The 22370-nt window shown below is 41.5% G+C and overlaps 1 protein-coding gene across 1 annotated transcript in view; it reads left to right on the top strand.

Moving 5' to 3' along the window:
* Nucleotides 1-22370, top strand: part of LOC121276736 (A disintegrin and metalloproteinase with thrombospondin motifs 19-like) — a 548651-nt gene that overhangs the window by 224855 nt on the left and 301426 nt on the right. The window lies entirely within an intron of this gene.

Here is a 22370-nt window from a genome sequence, read left to right as displayed (position 1 = left end):
CCCTGAGGCAGCACTTTGCCTCAGGGGGATCTGTGCGTTCGTGCACTCCCGGCTCAGGAAATCCCGCCGCCCCCCCCCCCACCCCCCCCCCGCCGTGTCAGGAGCGCTCAATGCTTCCGAGTGGACGTCACACTGGGCGAGCCTTAGGCAGTTGAAAAACCCAGCATGGATGTTTCACGAGTGCCCTCTGCCCCATGTAGTCATAAAATACAGAGCACAACTACTGTTGTGTGGAGGTGGGTAATAATTACTGCCCAGTCCCAATTCACGTCTACTCGGTTCAATTGGTATGGGAGCCAATCATAATGTTTTTTTTAATGCCCCCTTTCCTTCGGAGAACAATATACCTCAATAAGCTCCTACTTCTCTTCAGTTCTGAAGAAGAGTCATACGGACTCGAAATGTTAACTCTGTCTTTCTCTCTGCAGATGCTGTCAGACCTGCTGAGTTTTTCCAGCAATTTTTGTTTTTGTCTCCTATTTTCCAGCATTTGGTCCATAGTTTTGCAGATTATAGTGCTTGAGGGGCATATCCAGATACTCTTTAAGTGAGTTGAGGTTTTCTGCCTCTACTACCCTTTCAGGTAGAGATCCAAATCCCTACAACCCTCTAGTTGAAAAACATTTTCCTCATCTCCCCTCTACTATCAATCACTTTAAATCTATACCTCCTAGCCACTGACACTTCTGCTATAATAAATAGGCCCTTCCTATCCACTCTATCCAGGCCCCTCAAAATTTTGTACATATCAATTAAATCTCCCCTCAACCTCCTCTGTTCGAAGGAGAACAACCCCAGCCTATCCAGTCTTTCTTCATAGCTGCAATTTTTCAGTCCAGGCAACATCCTCGTAAATCTCCTGTGCACCCTCTCTAATGCAATTACATCCTTTTGATAATGAGGTGACCAGAACTGCACACACTACTCAAGTTGTGGCCTAACTAATGTTTTATATAGCTCCAGCATAATCTCCCTGCTCTTACATTCTATGTCTTGGCTAATAACTGAAAGGATTCCATATGCTGCCTTAACCACCTTATCAACCTGTCCTGCTACCTTTAGGGGTCTGTGGACATACACTCCAAGGTTCATTATTTCCTCTACACCTTTCAGTATCCTCCCATTTGTTATGTAATCCTTTGCCTTGTTTGACCTTCCCAAATGCATCACCTTACACTTTTCTGGGTTGAACTCCACTTGTTGCTTTTCTGCCCACTTGACCAATCCATTGATATCTTCCCTCAGTTTATAGCAATCATTCTTGTGATCAACCGCACGGGCAATTTTTGTGTCACCTGCAAACTTCTTGATCATTTCCCCCAACATTTGCATTCAAATCATTAATATATACCACAAAAAGCAGGGGACCTAGTACTAAGCCCTTGCAAACCCCACTGGAAACAGCCTTCCAGTCACAAAAACATCCATCAACAACTATCCTTCGTTTCCTGCCACTTGAGCCAATTTAGTATCCAGCTTGCTACATTCCATTGGATCCCATGAGCATTTCTTTTTCACCAGTGACTGACCAGGGATGACTGGTTAACTGCCAAGCTTTGTTTAAATTCAAACCAGACAGGTGGACTCTGGTCAAGGCATTGACCTGGGGAATGAACCGACATGTGTAAGTGTGGCGCACTGCGAGCCCAACTGATAATCTTTAATTGGTTGTCAGTGTAATTTTTCACACTCAGAATTTAGCAAATGTTGTCCAATCATGGAATTACCTTCAATGTTGAACACTGTGTTTTGCGTTTTGCAAGCACAGGCTGGTTGGGTACAGTTGATAACTCGCCTGTTGTGAACAGCCGAAGGGAAGTGCTGTTTGATACGATCCGCCAGTCCTGTATGGCTTACATACCTAGCATTGCACCGGCACTGAAATTCTTAAGCCATATTATTCATTTATGTGATAGGCTGAACGTCTTTTTGGCTTGAGGACAGAATCTGGTTAGTGGCGAACACCACTCTTGTTGCTACTGATAGCAGCGTGGAATGGCTAGCTTCACCTGGTGCTAGATGCTACATATACTAATACACAGGGCCCTGTTCTTTGCAGACAGAAAGAACATGCACACACATTGCGCCTGTTTCAACTAAACAAAATAGGCAACAGCCATTTTCTGGTTCATTCCCTAGGGCAATGCCATGACCAATTGGAGTCAATCTGTCTGGTTTGAATTTAAACAAAGCTTGGCAGTTAACTGTTAGTCATAAGTTAACTGGTGAATTATCTGTGATAACACTTCTATCAATCAGAGTCCACTTGCCAACCAATCAACATTCTCATCTCATGAAGTATAAATTGTTGTTCTCTTTACAATTGGTATTCTTGTGAATTGTCCTGATGAGTGTTAGCTGAAAAGTTTCAACTATATGTCTTTTTTCAGGAAATAAACACATTTTTTAAAAATATAGAACATCCACAAGTCACTCCTTCCCATACCATGTCAGTGAGAGAAATGGAGAAACAGAGACTGTGGTTCAAGATAGCAGCTCACCACCATCTTCTCAAGGGCAATTAGGGAGGGCAATAAATGCTGGCCTAGCCAATAATGCCCACATCTCGTAAACAAATAAAAAAAACGTGAATTTATTTTGCGTGCAACTGTCAAAGTAGCATTTCACTCACAAAGGAGGTCATTTTGACTTTGTGCAACAATGTAAAATTGCCAATAACAAATCAGCAGTATGTTTTGAAGTCCCTAGAAATGAAAAATCTTGAGTGTTAAAACAGGTTGTATCACACAAAATCAAAATAACCCCCCAACTTTAATAAAATTAGATTTTCTATGTGCTACTACGACATACTTCTTTTGGGGTGGGTAGCATGAGAACCTGATTAGTCCAGTCTAGCCTAATTTGCTTTCTAATCAATTTCCTTTCCTCCTCTCCTCCTCTCCTGAATGTGATGGCCCCTTGCTGGAAGTGCTGTGCCTAATCAGTAGCTAGCCCAAATTGTGATGATTTATTTGTGGACTTTGACAGTGAGTATTCACAATCTATTCAACAATAGGCAATCACATTTGCATTTCTTTACTCACCTAACATCCGATTATGCACTTCCAGCAGACGTTGCTGGATAATAGCGAAACACACTGGTTATTTTTTCCACCCCATAATTCAGGGACACTAAAGTCAACTGTAGTGACCTTATTACCAAACTGGCTGACAGTAACTAATTCAACACAGACCACATCTCTCTGGGTTCAGCTATTGGCTGGATAAATGTGATAAAATATTGGGAGATTTGAATGAGTATCTGAACTCTACATTCAAGGAGCACTTCAGAGTTCATCAACTAAGAAAAACACCACTCTCTGAGGAGGCATCTTCTTAGAAAAAGTCTTTGATGTGAAGAATATGAGTGTTTATATAAGTTGTCTTGTAGAATTCTCATTAAAATCATCTGAGCATCACTGCAAATATTCAGTTTCCCTTTACAGAGAGAAAGAAATCTTAACAAGTCAGAAATAGCTGTTTGTGTTTAGCAGGTGCCTGACTGAAATTTGACTTTTTTAATTTGCACCTATTCAAATTGTGTTTTCTTTCTGGGACAGTGTTGAAATCTTTGTGCAAATTTTATGTAAAACCATAAAAGACCTTCCCCAATATTTGATGCTTTTAAAACTTCTTTTACCAATCTAGATAATTGAATAAGAACCAGTTCTCAGCTTCCAACATTTGAAGGTAAATTAGCTCTTCTATTTCAAAAGTAGATTGTCTTCACCAGATTACAAGACTATTATATTCGGTCTACTACACCAGGTCATACATTTTCAGAATTCAAGTAGCTAGAAAAATCTTGCTAATCTCTTTTGATTTTAACCAAACTATTAAGTACTTGGCTTCAATGATATTGTTCAATTGTGTGTATTAACTGTTGAAATCGTATTGCACAAATTCCTGGAACTGCAGATTGAAGTAATCATTTCACTGGTATATAAAGTTTAAGATGCTGAGCTAATTTTACAAATGCAGTGGATTCTTTCATATGACTGAAGTGAATCCAAGTTTTAATAAACTTAAACTTAAGAAGTCTAAGAGGAATTGACTGATACTTCCTAATTCACTTCATTATATGGAGGCCTTTGTTTCTGATTGTTCAACTGTGACTTAAATGTACTAAAAACCTTTGTGGCTTGATTGCCAGGTCTTAGCCAAAAACATAAAAAATTACAAACTTTGAGGTTTATCCCAATTATACTATGCATTAAGTTATACTTTGAGTTTCTCTCTATTTCTAACATTCTACTTTTTAGCAGCAAAGGTTATGGATATGAATATCCACTCTATTCACACTGCAATACCCACAGTAATATAAGCCAGACATGCAGGAAGGGCCACATACAAGATCAAGACTAGAATTTGATAAAGTGCCACATCAAATGTTATAGTGGGAAAAAAAAGTTCATGGTTTGGGGGGTAACATATTAGAGTAGAGGGACTGGCAGAAAACAGAGCATAAATGGGTCTTTTTCTAATTGGCAGGGTATGATGAGTAGAGTCCCGCAGGGGTCTGTGCTGGGAGCTCAACTTTTTACAATTTATATCTATGATTTAGATTAGGGGAGAGAAGGCATGGTAGCTAATTTTACAGATGACACAAAGATAGGTAGGAAAGTATGTTGTGAAAAGGACATAAGGAGGTTGCAAACACATAGATAGGTTGAGTGAGTGGGCAAAAACCTGGCAGATAGAATATAATATAATAAAATATGAAGTTATTCACTTTGGCAAGAAAAATTTAAAAAAACCCAAATTATTACTTAAACAGCAAATGACTGCAGAATTCTGAGATGCAGAGGGATATAAGTGTTCTTGTGCATAAGTCACAAAAAGTTACTATGCTGGCACAGCAAGTAATTAGGAAGGCTAATGGAATGCTATCCTTTATTATGAGAAGAATTGAACATAAAAATAAGAATGTTATGCTTCAGTTGTACAGGTCATTGGTGAGACCACATCTCAAATACTGTGTGCAGTTTTGGTCTCCTTATTTAAGGAAGGATGTAAATGCACTGGAGGTGGTTCAGAGGAGGTCTACCAGATTGATACCTGGAATGAGTAGGTTGTCTTATGAGGAAAGGCTGGACAGACTGGGCTTGTTTCCACTGGAGTTTAGAAGAGTGAGGGATGCCTTGACTGAACTATATAAGATCCTGAACGGTCTTGACAAGGTGGACATAGAAAGGATATTTCCTCTTGTAGGTGAGTCCACAACTAGGGGGCACTGTTTTAAAATTAGGGGATGCCCTTTTAGGACAGAGATGAGGCCTTTTTTTTTCGCTGAGGGTCGTGCGACCTTGAAACTCTCTGCCTCAGAAGGCGTTGGAGATGGGTTCATTGAATATTTTTAAGGCGGAGGTAGATAGATTCTTATTAGACAAGGGAATCAAAGGTTATCTGGGATAGATAGGAATGTGGAATTCAAAACACAAACAGATCAGCCATGATCTTAATGAATGGCGGAGCAGGCTCAAGTGGCCTAATGGCCTACTTGTGCTCCTATTTTGTATGTTCATACGTATTTGACAGGTCTAGTGTCAAAGTCTGCATGGTGATCTGTTAAGACAGATCCTCCACCTGCTCCAAGCATGGACACCTGTATAGGAATGGATGAGATCGGGGGAGGAACTCCTTAAGTTGGAACCTTGGCCAAAAAAGGGGCCTGTCATAGAGTTGACAAAAGACCAATAATTTATATTTATATAGCCTTTAACGTAATGAAACATCTGAAGGCACTTCACAAGAGCATTATAAAATAAAATATGACATAAAGTCACACAAGGTGATATTAGGTCAGATAACCAAAAGCTTGGTCAGGGAAGGAGGATTTAAGAAGTGTCTTTGAGGGGAAAAGCTTGGTAAAGAGGCAGAGAGGTGTAGGAAGGAAATTCCAGAGTTTGGGGACTAGGCAACTGAAAGCACGGTAACTGGGAATGCACAAGAGGCCAGAATAAGAGGAATGCAGATATATCTGACGATTGTGAAGCTGGAGGAGATTACAGAGTTAGGGAGGGGCAAGTTAGGGAGGAATTTGAAAACAAGGATGAGAATTTTAAAGTGAAGACGTTGCTTGACCAGGAGCCAATGTAAGTCAGCAAGCACAGGGGTGATAGGACAATGGGTACTGGATGTTGGATAAGCAGTCAGGTGGTGCTGCGAGTTAAGACACGAGAGGCTGAATTTAGGATGACCTCAAGTTTATGGAGGATAGAATGTGATATACAAGCCAAGGAATAGATGAGTCTAAAGGTAATTAAGGTATAAATGAAGTTTTCAGCAGCAGACAAGCTGAAATGACCAAAGTCAAGCAATGTTATGGAGGTAAAAATAGATTGTCTTGAGGTTGGAAGCTCATCTTGGGATCAAATGTGACATCAAGGTAGCAAACAAGCTGGCTTCATCTCAGACAGTTGCCAGAGAGAGGGATGGAGTGGTAGCTAGGGAATGGAGTTTGGAGTGGGGACTGAAAACAATGGCTCCAGTCTTCCCAATATTTAATTGGAGGAAATTTCTGCTCATTCAGTACTGGATGTTGGATAAGCAGTCAGATAACTTAACAATAGTGGAGGAGTCAAGAGAGGTGGTGGTGAGGTAGATTTTGGTGTCATTAGTGTATGTATGAAAACTAACTACGTGCTTTCGGATGATGTCGCCTAGAGGCAGCACGTAATGAGAAATAGGAAGGGACCGAAGATAGATCTTGGGGAACACCAGAGATAAAGGTGCAGGAGCAGGAAGAGAAGTCATTGCAAGTGATTCTCTGACCAAAATTAGATAAGAATGGAAGCCGGTGAGAGCAGTCCCACCAGCTGGGCGACAGTGGAAAGGTATTGGAAGGGGATGGTGTGGTCAACCATGTCAAAGACTGCATGCAAGTTGAGAAGGAAGAAGAAGGAAAGTTAACCTTCGTCACAGTCATGTAGGATGTTCTTTGTGACTTTGATATGAGCCATTTCAATACTGTAGCAGAGGTGGAAACCTGATTTGAGGCCTTCAGAATTGAATGCCAGGAAAGATGGGAATGAACTTGCAAGGTGACAACATGTTTAAGGACTTTGGAGAGGAAAGAAAGGTTGGAGATGGGGTGGTAGTTTTCTAGAACGGTGGGGTCAAGAGTTGTTTTAATTTGAGGGGGGGGGGGGCGGTGATAACCCAGAAAATTTAAAGGTGAGAGGAACAACACCCAAAGAGTGAGAATCATTTACATTACCTACTAACATGGAGCCCAGGAGGGGAAGTTGGATGATCAGCAGTTTAATAGGAATAAGAATGAAGGAAAAGGAGGTGGGTCTCATGAGCAAGATGAACTCTGAGGGGGTGTGAGGGGAGATAGAAGAGAAACTAGAGAAAGATGCAAATTCAGGGCTAGGGGAGGGGGGAGCATTAAAGCAAGTTTGGGTAGAAATGCAGCAGAGGAAGTTGATCAGACCATCTCAATCTTAGTGACAAGGAAGTCCATGATCACCTCGCACTTATTGTTAGAGGTGAGGATGGAGAAGAAAGGGGAGGAAGTATTTAGGAAGTGGTTTGTAGAAGAGATGTGGGTACACCTGGCAGGTATCAGCTGACCTAGTGATGATTCTGTGATCATCATTGAGCTCTGGGCTGGTATCAAGGCTTGAATCCTCAAGTGGGAGGCAACAGAATTTTTTAATTTTGAAAGTGGTATCCTTTAAGGTGGGACCCCAACACATTACACCACTGCAGCCATCTTTGCCACAATTTGTGACCTTGTAACGTTTTGGTACTTTATACATAAAGGTGCTTTATGAATACAAGTTGTTGTTGTATACACTGCAGGTACCCTAAATGCACCCCTAGCGGCATTGGTGCTTGCTGTGCGTATGTAAATTAGCTGACTCCCCCACCCCCAAGTTGATCCCACATAACCCAGCAAGGACAGCAACAGAAGTCATTGGCAGGCTCAATCCTTTCAGCCCCTAAGAAAGACTTGCATTTATCTAGCACCTTTTGCAAACTCCATAAAGTGCTTTACAGCCAATGGGGTACTTTAAAATATAGTCACTATTGTAATGTAGCAGCCAGTTTGGATATATCAAGTCCTGCAAGCAGCAATGAGCTGATCAGCTAATCTGTTTTAGTAATGCTAGTTGAAGAATAAATGTTGGCCAGGACACTAGAGAACATTTTTCAATGAATGATCTTTTGACACAACCAACAAAAGTTAGAGGTGTAACCAGGTTTAAGTCCGTATAGAGACAAGGAAAGGAAAGGAGTGAGCGTGAGGGGGTTGGGGAACAAAAGGGTCAGCCTTTGATAAGTTGGAAGCAGGAGTGATTATTGACGGAAGTGATGACTGTGCGAGGCAAAATGGGATGGTAATGGGACAAGAAAAGAATACAAAAGATGGGTATAGAGGAGCTGTAAATGGCGACAGTAGAACCATTGCCAGCATCCTGCCTAAAAGCAAAGGGGAAATGGTTAGGATTCTGGAAAGATGTGAGGTGTCTAATCAAAAGATGAGGGGGATGACATTCAGATCCATAGTGACACCAAAGACTGTGCTGCAAGAGCTGAAAGTTCCCCAGGGTTCATGCTGTGCCATCAGGAGCTGCTGGCATGGCCTGCGCAGCATACCATGTTAAGAAGGGCACTCATGCAGGTGTCTGCTGCATGTAGCAGAAGCAGCTGAAAAATTGCTATCATGACATCACACAGCCCTACCAACTGGTTTGATAGTCATTTTCCAAACTTGGACCATGGCGGGCCGTTGAACAAATTCGCTTGTCACTCACCAAAGATGAAGCATTCAGCTGCAAGAGGGAATTAACAGCAGTGTTATTTAAAGGGGCAGGTTGAGGTCAGGTCATTTTGAATAACTTCTGCTATTCCAAGTCTTTTGAAGCAGTCTGGAGTGTTTTTGGAAGTTTTTTGGTGAGTTCCTGAATTTGGTAGAGAATGTTGCCACATCTTCAAAAGGAGGACTTGGTGATCAGTCTACACACAGGCTGCAGCAGGTAATGGGGGCTGTAATTTCAGTGCCTCTGGGCTTGTAGCACAACAGGGAGATGGAATAGAAACTGCTGAGCTCTTGACTGCAAGTGTAAAATCAAGTGGCTGGGATGCTTCACCAGTGCTGTGCTGTTGCTCTGTCCTCCTCCTGCTGTGGCTGGGTACATTAGCAGGCCTTGAGAGTCTGGAAACAGAAAATTAGAATGGGAATGTTGGGCTGAGGGTAGGGGTGGGGTGGAAAGCAGGAGGTCCATGATCACATCTGCAACTTGCTCACCATGTCAGGGAGCAGGAAGAAGGTGAGTTGGATGTTAAAAAGAGTCATAAGGCAGGAACATAGTGTTATCTTCAATATTCTCAGCAACCGCAGATGCCACGTGTTCTGTTGCAGCTAACGTCATGATGCAGAGACGCATCTTCTCCAAAGGCTTCAGGAAATGCATGTGTCCTTGTCTCCTATGTTCTGTTCTCTTTCTTTCCATTGTGTGCTACTTTATCCTGAAAAAGAAAGAGAAAGTCAGACCACATTTAGAGTATTGTGAGCAATTTTGGGCCCTGTATCTCAGGAAGGATGTGCTGGCCCTGGAGAGGGTCCAGAGGAGGTTCATGAGAATGATCCCAGGAATGAAAGGCTTAACATATGAGGAACATTTGAGGACTCTGGGTCTATACTCGATGGAGTTTAGAAGGATGAGGGGGGATCTGATTGAAACTTACAGAATACTGAAAGGCCTGGATAGAGTGGACGTGGGGAAGATTAGTAAGAGAGACTAGGACCTAAGGGCACAGCCTCAGAGTAAAGGAAAGACCTTTTAGAACAGAGATGAGGAGAAACTTCTTTAGCCAGAGAATAGTGAATCTATGGAATTCATTGCCACAGAAGACTGTGGAGGCCAGGTCATTGAGTGTATTTAAGACTGAGATAGATAGGTTTTTGATTGGTAAGGGGATCAAAGATTACGGGGAGAAGGCGGGAGAATGGGGCTGAGAAATTTATCAGCCATGATTGAATGGTGGAGCAGAGTTGATGGGCTGAATAGCCTAATTTCTGCTCCTATGTCTTATGGTCTTATGGTCTATAAGAATGATAGGGATTGTGTTACATTGTGTTTGTGTGAGGTGCCTACCTTAGCTAAATAACTGGAGGTATGTGAAGGCAGCAAGCTATGGGTGTAAGGCTGATAGCATTGGTAGATCTGAGAGACTAAGGTGGAGTGTCTGAACGTTAGGCATGATTCCTGAGTGTCAAGGACTGGTGTAGGTGTGGTGCATTGAGCAGCATGAGCGGCTCATGGAGTGATGGGTAGGAGATGTCATGGGAAGACGGGAAATGACCCACATAAGGTCATTTGACTTCTTTTGGCAATGCTACCAATCCCCCGGGGCCATATTCTCCCTGACCACCACCTCCCAGTCTGTTCTGAGGGTGATCCTTGAGGCCCTCCTATTCCCCTCCCTCACCACCTCTGTAGAATTCTGATGTCTCTCCTCCTGGCCACTCCACCACTAAGGCTGAGCCTAGAACCTTCTTTCTGCCCTGTTGTTCCATTGTCCTTGTTTAAAATAGTAGCAATAGTATTCAGCAGCAGCCTCCTGTAATTCAGTGCCACTTCCCTTTGAGGGATAGACTGATTGCCTTTAAGAAGAGAATGCTGGCTCCACCATGTTACTTGTTAAGGTCCCTGCTGAGCGCAGAGGAAACCAGAAGCGCAGCAGACACTCAGCAGGGAGCCACAATCAGGTAAATGGCTGCTGCCTATCTGCATCACAATGAGCATGGGCAGATCATGCCTGGGATCAAGGTCAGAAAGCATTAAAATAAGTACTTCTTGTTCAAAATAGGAAGAGATAACAGATTACTTTCATTTATGCTTTCCATAGTTGCGTGAGGTCTGAAGTGAATTGGCTCTTCTCCAGCACATGATGTTTTAGTGGATCAACAGATTTTTTTCAAGATAGGCTAGAAGTTACTGTTGGCAGTTGTGGATAATAGTCTGTTCTTATGACATCCCTCTGTCTGCTATTTTAACAGAGATGTTAACCCAATTTAACACTTACATTAAAACCATAGACAGAGGAATGTCTTATAAAAGTGTTAAGCATTTGCAGGTTTTGGCATAGCATTTTCTAGCCTATTGTCTGAAAGAGTAAGGTGCATACTTGAAATGCTAAAATAGTCATTCAGTATTCAGAAGGGTTGCAGAAATATATGTGAATGATTGGGGTTGAACTTTGAGATGAAAACTCAGTATGACCTGGGATTCTGAAACTATAAGGAAATTCAGAATTATATTGTATAATCTTTGAAATCTTCATACATCAGCCACTTTATAAATACATGATGGTTAAGTATTCCAGGCATCATCACTGGTGCTGGTGGTCATGATGGTGCTGTGGAATGGGCAGTGGGAGGTTAAGAATTGAGGTGAAGAACCCAATCTCCAAGAATGTACCCATTATTTGGCATGTATACACAATACTAACATCATAGTTCATAATGTACAGATAAGTTCATGCACAATTCCCCATGCCTTAGCCCTGGCAGTAAAAACTGGCCCACTGGCAGAAGTCACATTTAAAGAAAGCCCTGTGATTTCCGAATGCTGGAATTTGAAGCTAATCTGAAGAATCACAATCAATTTCTCAATGAACATATTACAAAATTGACCCCAAATTTGACACAATTGTTAAGTTGTCAATTTCACTTTGTGAAGCTGTTCAAAAAGGCTGAGAATTGCAACCCACATTGATATAGTGGGGAATTGCTTTGGCAGGTTAATAGAGAGGTTGCATGGATTACATAGTACTATCTTTATGTGCTTGACCAATACATGTCGAGAATGACAAACTTTCCCAACAGCATCGATGCTTACCTTACTGAGCGCAAGTAAATTTCATAAATAAAATCAGCTTATTTAGACTTGATCTAAAGTGTGTGATAACTCAGCGTTGTCATACCATATGGAACATAAGCACGACCATTGTGTGTTCTTGCTCCAGCAATCACATTGTAGCAATTGTCCTTTTTTTTGTATTGATTAATATGTCTCCCAATACTTTAAAAATACTTCTAAAAGGAATTGAGAAAACAAATTGCAAAAGTATCCTTTACAGTGATCTGTTTTTTTTTTCAGAGTTTTATCTTTGTAGTCAATATACTTGATTCTGCCTGTGACAAAAGTGTTTATTCAGCAAGAACACAACATTTTATATGCATGAAGAAAGGCATTTAGTCCACTCTAGCTAATCTATTTAGAAAGAAATCTGTAATCCGGCCCCCTCCAACCGCTCCCCATTCAGCACCCAGCTATTAAATAACTCCAGGGACTGAATATTTCGATGTAAAAGTTAGGCACGAGTCCGCCTGCACTTGGCCCGCAGCCTTTGGTTGTCAGGCCTTTAAATGACTTGAGGCAGGGCTTCCGCCCCTTCCCAAGTGATGGATCCTGCCTCAGAGAGCTACCTGCCAATCAAATGGCCAGTAGTTGTCATGTTCCAGCAATCCCATTGGGAGCGGTGGCCACTGCTGACTGCAGTAGTCCCTGAGGAAGGCATTCCGTAACGGAGCTCAGACTGTCAGGTGAGGCTGGGTTCTTACTATGGCCAGGTTGGCAGGCCCTGGCGAGGGGGGGGGGGGTGGTGGGGGCAGGGGCTGACAGATCAAGATCACGGGGTGCGTGACCATTAAGCACCCATCCCAGCCTGTCCACCAGACCAACAGTTCTTGCTGGGTAGCCTGAAGACTTGGTATGGGCCTCTCCCACTACAGGAAAAATCCCAGCAATCGCAGGGCTCTTAAGGGCCTCAATTGGCCTATGGCCAAATGGGTCATCTGATGCTGGCTCTGCCACGGATATAAAAACACCTTGGGGACAGGTGGGAGTGGTGGGCACAACACTGCTGGTATGGTATTCAATTTTGCCATCCCTCCCTTGGGGGGAGTGTAAAATTCTGGCCCAGTGATTTATTCTTCCACTACCATATCTGAAAGTCCATTGTATCGATTGATCACCTTTTGGGCAGAATTTTAAGAGCAACTAGCAACTTAATGTGACTGCCTGCACAAGATTCCAGTCCTATCTCTCTAAACATAAATAGTATCCCTCCAGCAACTGTTTCACTTCTCTTGCTTGCATTATCACCAATGGACACACTGAAGCTTATATGTCAATGAAGTTAGTTGAATCAAAGTGTAAGGAGATTTGTGTGGAGCATGAACACCATGTTGGGCTGACTTTCCTGTTTCTGTACTGCAAATACTATGTAGGATTATGCAAGACTATTCATAAACTCAGTGACTTCTTTGACTGTGAGCTGAGTTTCAAATCCCATCTGCTCCCATCAGAAAGGCAGCTACCTGCAGCATTGCCCATCTCCACCCAAGCCCTTTGCTACTGCACCCCGTATCTTATCCTTTCTTATCCCAGAATCAACTGCTCCAACACTGTTCATGTGAGTCTCCCATTCTGCACACTTGATAACCTCCAATTTTTTGAAATCCTGCCACATGTTACTTGTTGATGACAAGGATATATCAACATATGACCTTTATCCTTGCTAAATTACATTGGTTCCTATCTCCTGTGAGAAATGGAGGTTATTCATTTTCATACTTTTGGGGAATATTGTATTATTCTGTGAAGAAGGCTGTGTGTGCGTGTATGTGTGTGTGTGTAAATGGTTTAATTAAGCTGGGGAAGGTTACTAGGTGACAGGTTGCCTGGGGTGCTTAAAACATGAAAGGATAGAGGTGTTAGTTTGAGGCAAAAGTGAATAGCTTGGATCTAATATTTGCATTTTTAGATAAGTTCGTTTAAAAATCAAAGGGAAGCCAGAGGTGCCGAGAAACATGTTTCCATCTTGCAGGGGTTTCATTGGTAAATCGAAGATGGTATATTATGTTGTATGAAAGATTTTATATTTGGAAGGATTTAAGTCTCAAAGAGGTGTGAGAACAATGGAATCTGAAATGAAAGGGAAGAAAGGTATTTTAGAGTTACTGTGGGGAGTTGTGAGAGGGAGATGTTAGCTGTAACTCTAGGCTGGGAGAGGATGCAGTTTGAATCAGCCAACCAGTCAAATCAGAGAAGTCTTGGGCTGTAACGAGCAGTTTTGTTCTGAAGTCTTGGATTTCCACGGCAGAGTGGAAGAGAGTTAGAGGTCATGTGCTATGCCTTTAATAAAGCTATGGCAATTTGCCTTAGGTAAAATTACTGGATTTTTATAGGTAAACATCTATAAGGGAGTGTTGCCTAGAAGGTGTTTACTTGTGGGTCTGACCAAATAAAGAGTCCTTTTGGGGGGAAATATTTTGTAACTGTAATCTTATGTGCTTAAGTTTTCTTCTATTCTTGTTGATAAAACTTTTAATTTTTAAAATCCCAAAAGCGTTACTGGACTTCTTGCTGCTGAGATCTGTATGTCGTCTTCTCGATTTCAGAAAATAAAAGTAAGGGTATGGCCCGTAAGCCAAATTTCCCTTTGGGATTTGGTTTGCCCAGCAATTAACATCGTCTGTGGTCATAACACTCCCAATGCTTAAAATTTAAAATCCTCATCAGCACCACATCTCTCTTTGCCATTGACCCACATCTCCTCCCCATTCCTTTAAATTTGGCGTTTAGCGCAACCCCCATGACTGGTGGCAGCGTCTTCAACTGCCTAGGTCTGCCTCTCTGGAATTCGCTTCTTAAACTCTACACTTCTCAATTCTCCTTCTAAAAACTGCCTTAAAGCCTAGCTCTTCAACAGGGCTTTTGGTATAAAATTCTCCCTTTCTGATTTGGCATCCATTTTTCACATGCCTATCTGTGTCACTGCATTTTTATTCCATTCAAGCTGTTTTATAAATGTAATTTCCTTTCGGTGAACCGTGATCCAATCCCAGGTAGTGGTCTTGTGGGCAGAGGAGCAAAATCGGTTGGCATCTATATGCCGGTACCCAGCTGATTCTGGCCACTTCCATAATTTTCCATCAGAAATAGCATCAGTCCGTGGATACATCTGCTCACACATCAGCAGGTATAGCCAAATTTGATGATAATGGCTCAGTAATGCTGGATGCTAGTTTGCGAAGCCAGACAGAATGTGACAAAAAACTGCAACAGTTGTATCAACAATTTTCATTACAGGAGGATTTCTGTTTCTGTATTGCTGTGTTGAAATAACCCAGCACAGGTGGAAACACTGCTGGGAGCCCACCAAAATTATTCACATTAGATTGACCTCCCCTAGAAAATTCATTGGGGTCAGTGGCAGGGCAAGCGGAAAATTAGATCAATTGAATAAAGAGGAATTTACTGCTAATAATCATAAATTTAGCTTTTAAAAGTTTGAAGTAGCCTAATTTCCCTTTCGTCATTAATTAATAGAAATAAAGCCTGAAAATAAGGTTGAAGTTGCCTTCTTTCAGATGAGATGTTAAGCCAAAGGGCACTATTCAGAGGGCAGGGGAGTTTTCCAGATTTCTGGGCCACTATATATCATTCAACCAAAAATTAAAAAAAAAATTAACTGGCCATCTAGTCATTGTTGTGCATAAACCTTCTGCCACATTATCCTACTTTACAACACTTCAAAAGGACTTACTTCATTTGCTATGAAGTGCTTTGGGAATTCTGAAATTGTGAAAGGTGTTACGTATAAGCAAGCCCTTTCCTTCTTTTAATAGTAATATTGGACATGATGGTATTTTGTTAGTATACAATGATAGTACAGTCATGTTAAAGATTAAAAAATATATTGCTAGAGATATATTTATCAGTATCTGAAAGCGGAAAGATAAGTGGATCATCGACGACAAAAATCCATGGAGTGGTATATTTTGATGTGTGTGGAGATTTGCCGATCCTAGACCTCTACCAATAACACTGCCAATTGGAGAACTTCTGTGATTTCCACCCTTGTGGCAGGTTTGAGGAATATTTGTGTCTGGAAATTTTAGCATGATATTGATTTCCACATCAGAACTAAATTTGATTCTCTATGGCAGTCCCTTTAAAAAAAAGTCTTCTTAAAACCGGAAGATCAGACTTTTGGAGGCATGATCCTGATGTGACCCCCATGTGGGTTCCACAGCTAGTATAGTGAATGCTGGTACCTCTATTTTCAGCAGACATCCCAATATCAAGAACATACTGGGGCCTGAATTTTACAGGGCGGCAGTGGCCATATTCACCAGCCAGCAAGTCGGGAACAACCCCCGCCTCCACTGGTTATGGAGGCCCTAACTGAATTTTATATTGATCAGGCAGTTACTTGCCAGCAGTTATGGTTTCTGCCCCTCTAAGACAGGATGCCCTGCCAACAAGATGCCGAACAATCTGCTGGGATCCAAAGTAAATCGGGTTGGGGTCATTGAGGCCAAGCAAACAGGCCCCCACAAGAGGTTGAGGGGTGGGATTCAGTCATGAGGGCCAGAAGTGTCTTTTGGTAAGCCACAGGGTTTCCAATTAGGAGGCCCCCCCAACACCCTAAACCTGCTAGGCTCTACTTGGCCACCTCACCACATGGCAAAGTGTCCATCTGTTGCTAGTAAAATATCAGCAGTGGTGGGAAGAGGCACTTAAATGGCCATTAATTGAACTTTTAAAGGCCTTAATTGGCCTAAAGGCAGGAGAGCCCTCCTCCAGCTTCCCCACCACTGATAAAATGCATGCAGTGGCAAGAAGGCAATGGGCACTCCAATCCCCCCCATCTCACCCGATTTTAAGCCCACCCCCACTACCACCCCCCCACCCCTCTGCACCTCCCAGCACTTTCCTTGGGTGCCCCATAAAACCCCAGTCAGGTCTGTAAGGTGGGAAGGTGCAAGATCTCCATTTTCAGGTGTTCCTATGCTGCCACACTTAGATCTGATAAACATCAGCTGGAGACTCCAACTCAGAATGCCATCCAAAATATGTGCTGTTTGGTTCGGAACCTGATGTAAATAGGTCCTGGCCTGGTTTCTGAACATTTCAGCAAATTTCTGCAGGACAATGGATTTTCGGGGCCCTCATCTTTACCGATATTTGATTTGTTTTTACAGTCTTATGAATAATAATCAGTCTCATCACAGGAAATTGAATAAGTTTATGATTACCCACATGTTAGTTGATGTCACTGGTAAAAATATCTGTGCTTTGTCTTGATTTTGAGAGATTTGTCCTGAAGCATGCAGATTCTACCGTTTGTTGTCATGTTCACTGTATCAGTAATTAATAGAGCTGGGAAGTTGTTAGACATTGAAACTGGCCAGAATATATCCTGTTGGAATGGTTAATATACAATATGACTTTAATTCTCAGAACGCTACATTATGTGTTTAATAGCTTCCTGACTGCTGTTTTTTGAAATGGCTGATGAAATTATAAAACAAATTTAATGTCAGTTACAGAGTAAGGAAATTTTGTTTGTAAATTGGTCATTTGCATATAGCTTATTTATTTTTCTATCTTGGGTCAGGTTTTACCTTTTATTTTGTGTGCGAAGATCTTTAAGGTAAAATATCGAATTAAAAAATGCCATTGCTTTTCTTTGACATAATATCCTTTTTAACGTAACCAGGATTATAAACAAATTCCAGAGATAAAAACCATTACCATCTGTTCATACAATTTCAACAGAGTTCTTTGTTGATATTTCCCAAGGGCTGTTATTTTGCCATTACAAATGCTTGGCTCAGTTCTAAGGCTACAATTATCTCAGCAGGAGTTCTGTGTTCACAGTTTGATTTGACAATTTAAAGAGGCTATTAAAGGATTAGCTGTCTTTGACATGGGGCCTGAATAGAAGTTTGTTTGTTTGTTTTTATGAGAGATTGAACACTTTAGGAGATTTAAAATATTTGAATGGGTTTCATGAATGGGAATTTTTTTTCACTATCAAATGTGTATGAATGAAAGCTACACTAAGTTGTTAAATGTTATTTTTCATCTTCACCTGGGTCCTGAGATCTGCCCACAGTGGATACTGGGTGAGTGACTATAGAGCTGGCATGGGGGTATGAGGGGGCATTGTGGTGGGTGGGGGGGGGCATGAGTTGACATGGAGGAGCCATGAGAGATATGAGAGTTCATTTGGGGGGGGGGGGGGGGTGTTGGGTGGGAGTGTGAGTTGGAATGGAGGGGCCCAATGGAGTTGGTAGAGGGGTGAGGGTCAGAGGGCCTAACAGCTTCTAAAATGAAGGAAAGAAGTCCTAGAGAATCTAGGCAAGCCCTCTAACCAACTCATCTTGGCATTTGCCGTCCACCTAAATTCTGCTTCCGGGATTGGCGGACTCGACTTGATCCCATCCCACCTCGCAAGAGCGAAAATTGGACCTAACGTGGCCTTTAAATCAGAATGGGTCTACCAGGCTGGGAAATTACTTGACTCAAGCTACCCACTTCGGTAGCGCAAATCTGATCCGTAGTGTCTATTTTTAATCTTTTACTTAGACCATAAGACATAGGAGCAGAAATTTGGCCACTTGGCCTATCGCGTCTGCGCCGCCATTCAATCATGGCTAATAAGTTTCTCAACCCATTCTCCCGCCTTCTCCCCATAACCTTTGATCCCCTTACCAATCAAGAACCTATCTATCTTGGTCTTAAATACACTCAATGACCTGGCCTCCACAGTCTTCTGTGGTAACGAATTCCATAGATTCACCATTCTCTGGCTAAAGAAGTTTCTCCTCATCTCTGTTCTAAAAGGTCTTCCCTTTACTCTGAGGCTGTGCCCCCGGGTCCTAGTCTCTCTTACTAATGGAAACATCTTCCCCACGTCCACTCTCTCCAGGCCTTTCAGTATTCTGTAAGTTTCAATCAGATCCCCCCTCATCCTTCTAAACTCCATCAAGTATAGACCCAGAGTCCTCAAACGTTCCTCATATGTTAAGCCTTTCATTCCTGGGATCATTCTTGTGAACCTCCTCTGGACTCTCTCTAGGGCCAGAACATCCTTCCTGAGATACTTCTGCACAATAGTTCAGGGATTTCTAGCACGAACATTTTTTTGCTATGAAAGCTAATAGCTATTGAAGGGCAATAGCACTAGATATCCTATTGGTTTTATTTCAGGTAATGTTGAGTATTGGTAATTTGTCCAGAGATTGAGTTCAAGAAGGAATAGTGACTAGTTGGTAGTTTGTAAGTTCTGTTCCAGTGGGCTCTTGTCTCCAGTCTTTAATTCAATTTTAAAACAGAACAAAGAGCAAATAAAGGACAGCATTTAGTGTGTATTACAAAAATACATCCTTGTAGCCCTGAAAAAGCAAAAAGAAAGTAGTTTGATTCATTTTCAAGGCACGCAGTTTGATGTTTAATTGATGTTTTATGCTCTACTGATTCAAGGTTGTGCATTTGGAAGTGTTTAATCCAGCTACATGTCATCAGGAATTCACGAACAATTCCATTGGCTTCATGTTATTTACTAAGTACTGTAATAACCTTACTGGATTACTTGAGGTTGTGCCATGCCCATTTCTCATAGATACCATTATGTTCTGTAAAAATATTCCATTGTCCTAAGGTGGCTGCTAGACTTCACTATTCTTTTCCCTTATATCTCAAACATTATTAGATTTTCCTTTCCTCACCACCACCCTTCCAGTTTAAAGCCTGTGCTGAGCATTATTCAGCCACTAGTCTTGATTTACCTCATTTTCTCACCTACGTTATTCATTATATTAGGATGCTTGAAATCTCAAATAAAAATAAAATTACTGTAAATACTCAGCATGTCAGTCAGCATCTGTGGAAATAGAAATAGTATCAACATTTCAGGTTGATGAGCCGAAATATTAAGAGTTGTAGCAAGTTTTAAGCAAGTACAGATGCAGGTTAGAGGGAGGTGGGTGGCGGGGGGAGGAAGGAACACAAGGGAAGGTCTATGACAGGATGGAAGACAGAATGATTAAATCACAAAAGGAATGATGGTACAAGGTAAAAGGAGATGGTAATGGAACAAGTAAAGAAATAAAGGATCTAGAGGCAGGTACACATGGGAAAAGAAGAATCATTCCCAACAACTGCTGTCTGGAAAAATGGGAGCAGTGGTAATGACCTGAAATTGTTGAACTCAACATTGAGCTCAGAAGACTCCTAACCACCTAATCAAAAGATTACATAGTGTTCCTCAAGTTTACATTGAAACATAGAATTTGGAAGAATGAGAGATGATCTAAATGAAACACATAAAATTCTTAAGGGTAGATGCTGAGAAGCTGCATCTCCTGGGCTGGGAGTCTAAAACTAGGGGTAACAATCTCAGAATAAGGGGTTAATCATTTAGGAATGAGATAAAAAGATATTCCTTCACTCAAAGGCTTGTGAATTTTGGAGAGCTGTGGATGCTCGGTTGTTGAACATATTCAAAACATAGATCAGTAGATTTTTGGATACTAAGGAAATTGAGAGATATGGGGATAGTTCAGGAAGGTGGGGTAGAAAATCAACCTCAACCTCAATTTTATTGAGTGTCAGAGCAGGCTCAAAGGGATGAATGGCTTATTCCAGTTCCTATTTCTTATGTTCCTTTATGCCTCACTTCATTTGTCTTTGGCTTTGTAGTGGGACAGGGAACAGAAAGGGTGAAAGTTTATTTTGGATCAGTTGTTTCCCTAGGATCACAAGAGCTGAGTTTGAGGATGTCAGCACTGCTGTCTTCCTCTACAATAGGCTGCAACCCCACAAAAACTAGGACATTCTTTGACTGAATTCTAGAAAACAGTAGCTTCTCTAGAATCCCTTGTCACCATATCCTGTGTACATTATCTATAGGTGCTGCTTTTAAGTGCCTGGCAAAATGCCAATATCTTGAACTTATTCACCCATCTGAATGCCAGTGTTGCTGTCCCTTCCTGCCCACAATTGCAGAGACAAGTAGAAGAAATGCACAAAAAGGATTCTGTGGACATGAGTGGTACAACATCTAACAGACCGTTTACTGGCTGAGAAAATAGGTAGGCTGCTGCAGGAAATGGGTAGGAAGATAATTGTCATGTATGGCAATTCCAGACATCCTCTCCAGAGAACAACATCACATCATTCCTGCCAGCAGCTGGTGACCAGGCTCAACATTGTGATCACTGTCTGCAGGACCTGGGATCAGGTGCAAAATACAATGGAATACTTAAACAAACACTGCCAAGTTTGCCTAACAGTGCCATACATGTTGCAGATAGCCCAGGATTTCATGGTGAAAGTGTTGCCAAGCCCTAACAAAAGCTCACTTTTTCTCATCCTTATGTTGAACACCCCATCAAGATACCATTGAGAGCCTTGTCACATGTGTCTACCAAGGACTTCACACATATCAGTCACTGTAAACCAATCCAGTTGCATTATCTGTAGTCCATGCAAATTGGTGTGCAAGTTCTGCGCATTTCTGTCAAACTGCTTGCATTTTTGCAGTTTCTAGTATGATAAGACTTTCCTGCTTGTATCTTGAATAAAGAGCTTTGATTTGACATTTGTGTTCATCAAATGGCTCTTTTTTTTTACTAATATCTTCAGCTCCACTCATTCTCTATGGTGCTTTAACACTGTCTTTAAATAGGGAAAAATAACAATGTGTGAAGGAATACAATAAATCCTGCGTAACTTTGCATGTTCCTCATTAATTATTACTTAATAAGCTCTGTATTAATATACTTCCAAAATATTTAAAACTTTAGTACTTAAATTCTCAGTGAAAGAGAAGTTAAATTTTCAGACCCAGCCAAGTTGTTTGGCAGGGGAATTTCTGTGTGACTCCTCATGTTTTGTCAGAAATTCGGTTGAATTCCTGTTCTTGTGTGTTTTCACCAAACTCTACTGACATTACAATGACAGGCCAGCCATTGTTCCCAGTTCAGTGGAAGGGACTTGAGATGCCATATAAATGCAAGGTGTTGAGGAAATTCACCCCCAATATTTGGCAAGGAGTAAGAGTTGCAGTTTATGGTCCAGACTTTGGAGTCAGTGGCAAAGGAATGGCACTTGTCGTTCATTATGCTTACAGATGCCCACAGACATTTTGTGGGCTTTTGAGTGACAGTTACTAAAAGTTTTTTCAGAAGGGTATCCTCTATGGGGGATCTGGGATATATATGAACAGGCCAAGCAACACTGTGTCTGTTCAACTAGTGAAATTGAAGAATCTTCACTAGGAATAAGTTTAACCCCCAAAATGAGTAGGTTGGGGGTTGGGTGAAATAACAGGATGCAGAAAGAAAATATGAAAAAAATATTTTAATTTAAAAAAAATCTCCAATGATAGTTAAATCCTCAATGAACAAGACTCCAGATTTGTCAAGTTAAATTTTCAGTACCAATGAGGTTGTTTGGCAGTAATTATGACTTACCATGCCACTAAAAATTTGCATACACCTGATTGCACTAGTCCTAAGCTTTTCAGGTGTACTTATTGTATGACAACTCCAC

The sequence above is a fragment of the Carcharodon carcharias genome, chromosome 4, assembly GCF_017639515.1.
Source record: "Carcharodon carcharias isolate sCarCar2 chromosome 4, sCarCar2.pri, whole genome shotgun sequence".
NCBI lineage: Eukaryota > Metazoa > Chordata > Chondrichthyes > Lamniformes > Lamnidae > Carcharodon > Carcharodon carcharias.
The sequence above is the reverse complement of the archived record's forward strand: the minus strand, read 5'-3'. Positions and strand labels throughout refer to the sequence as shown.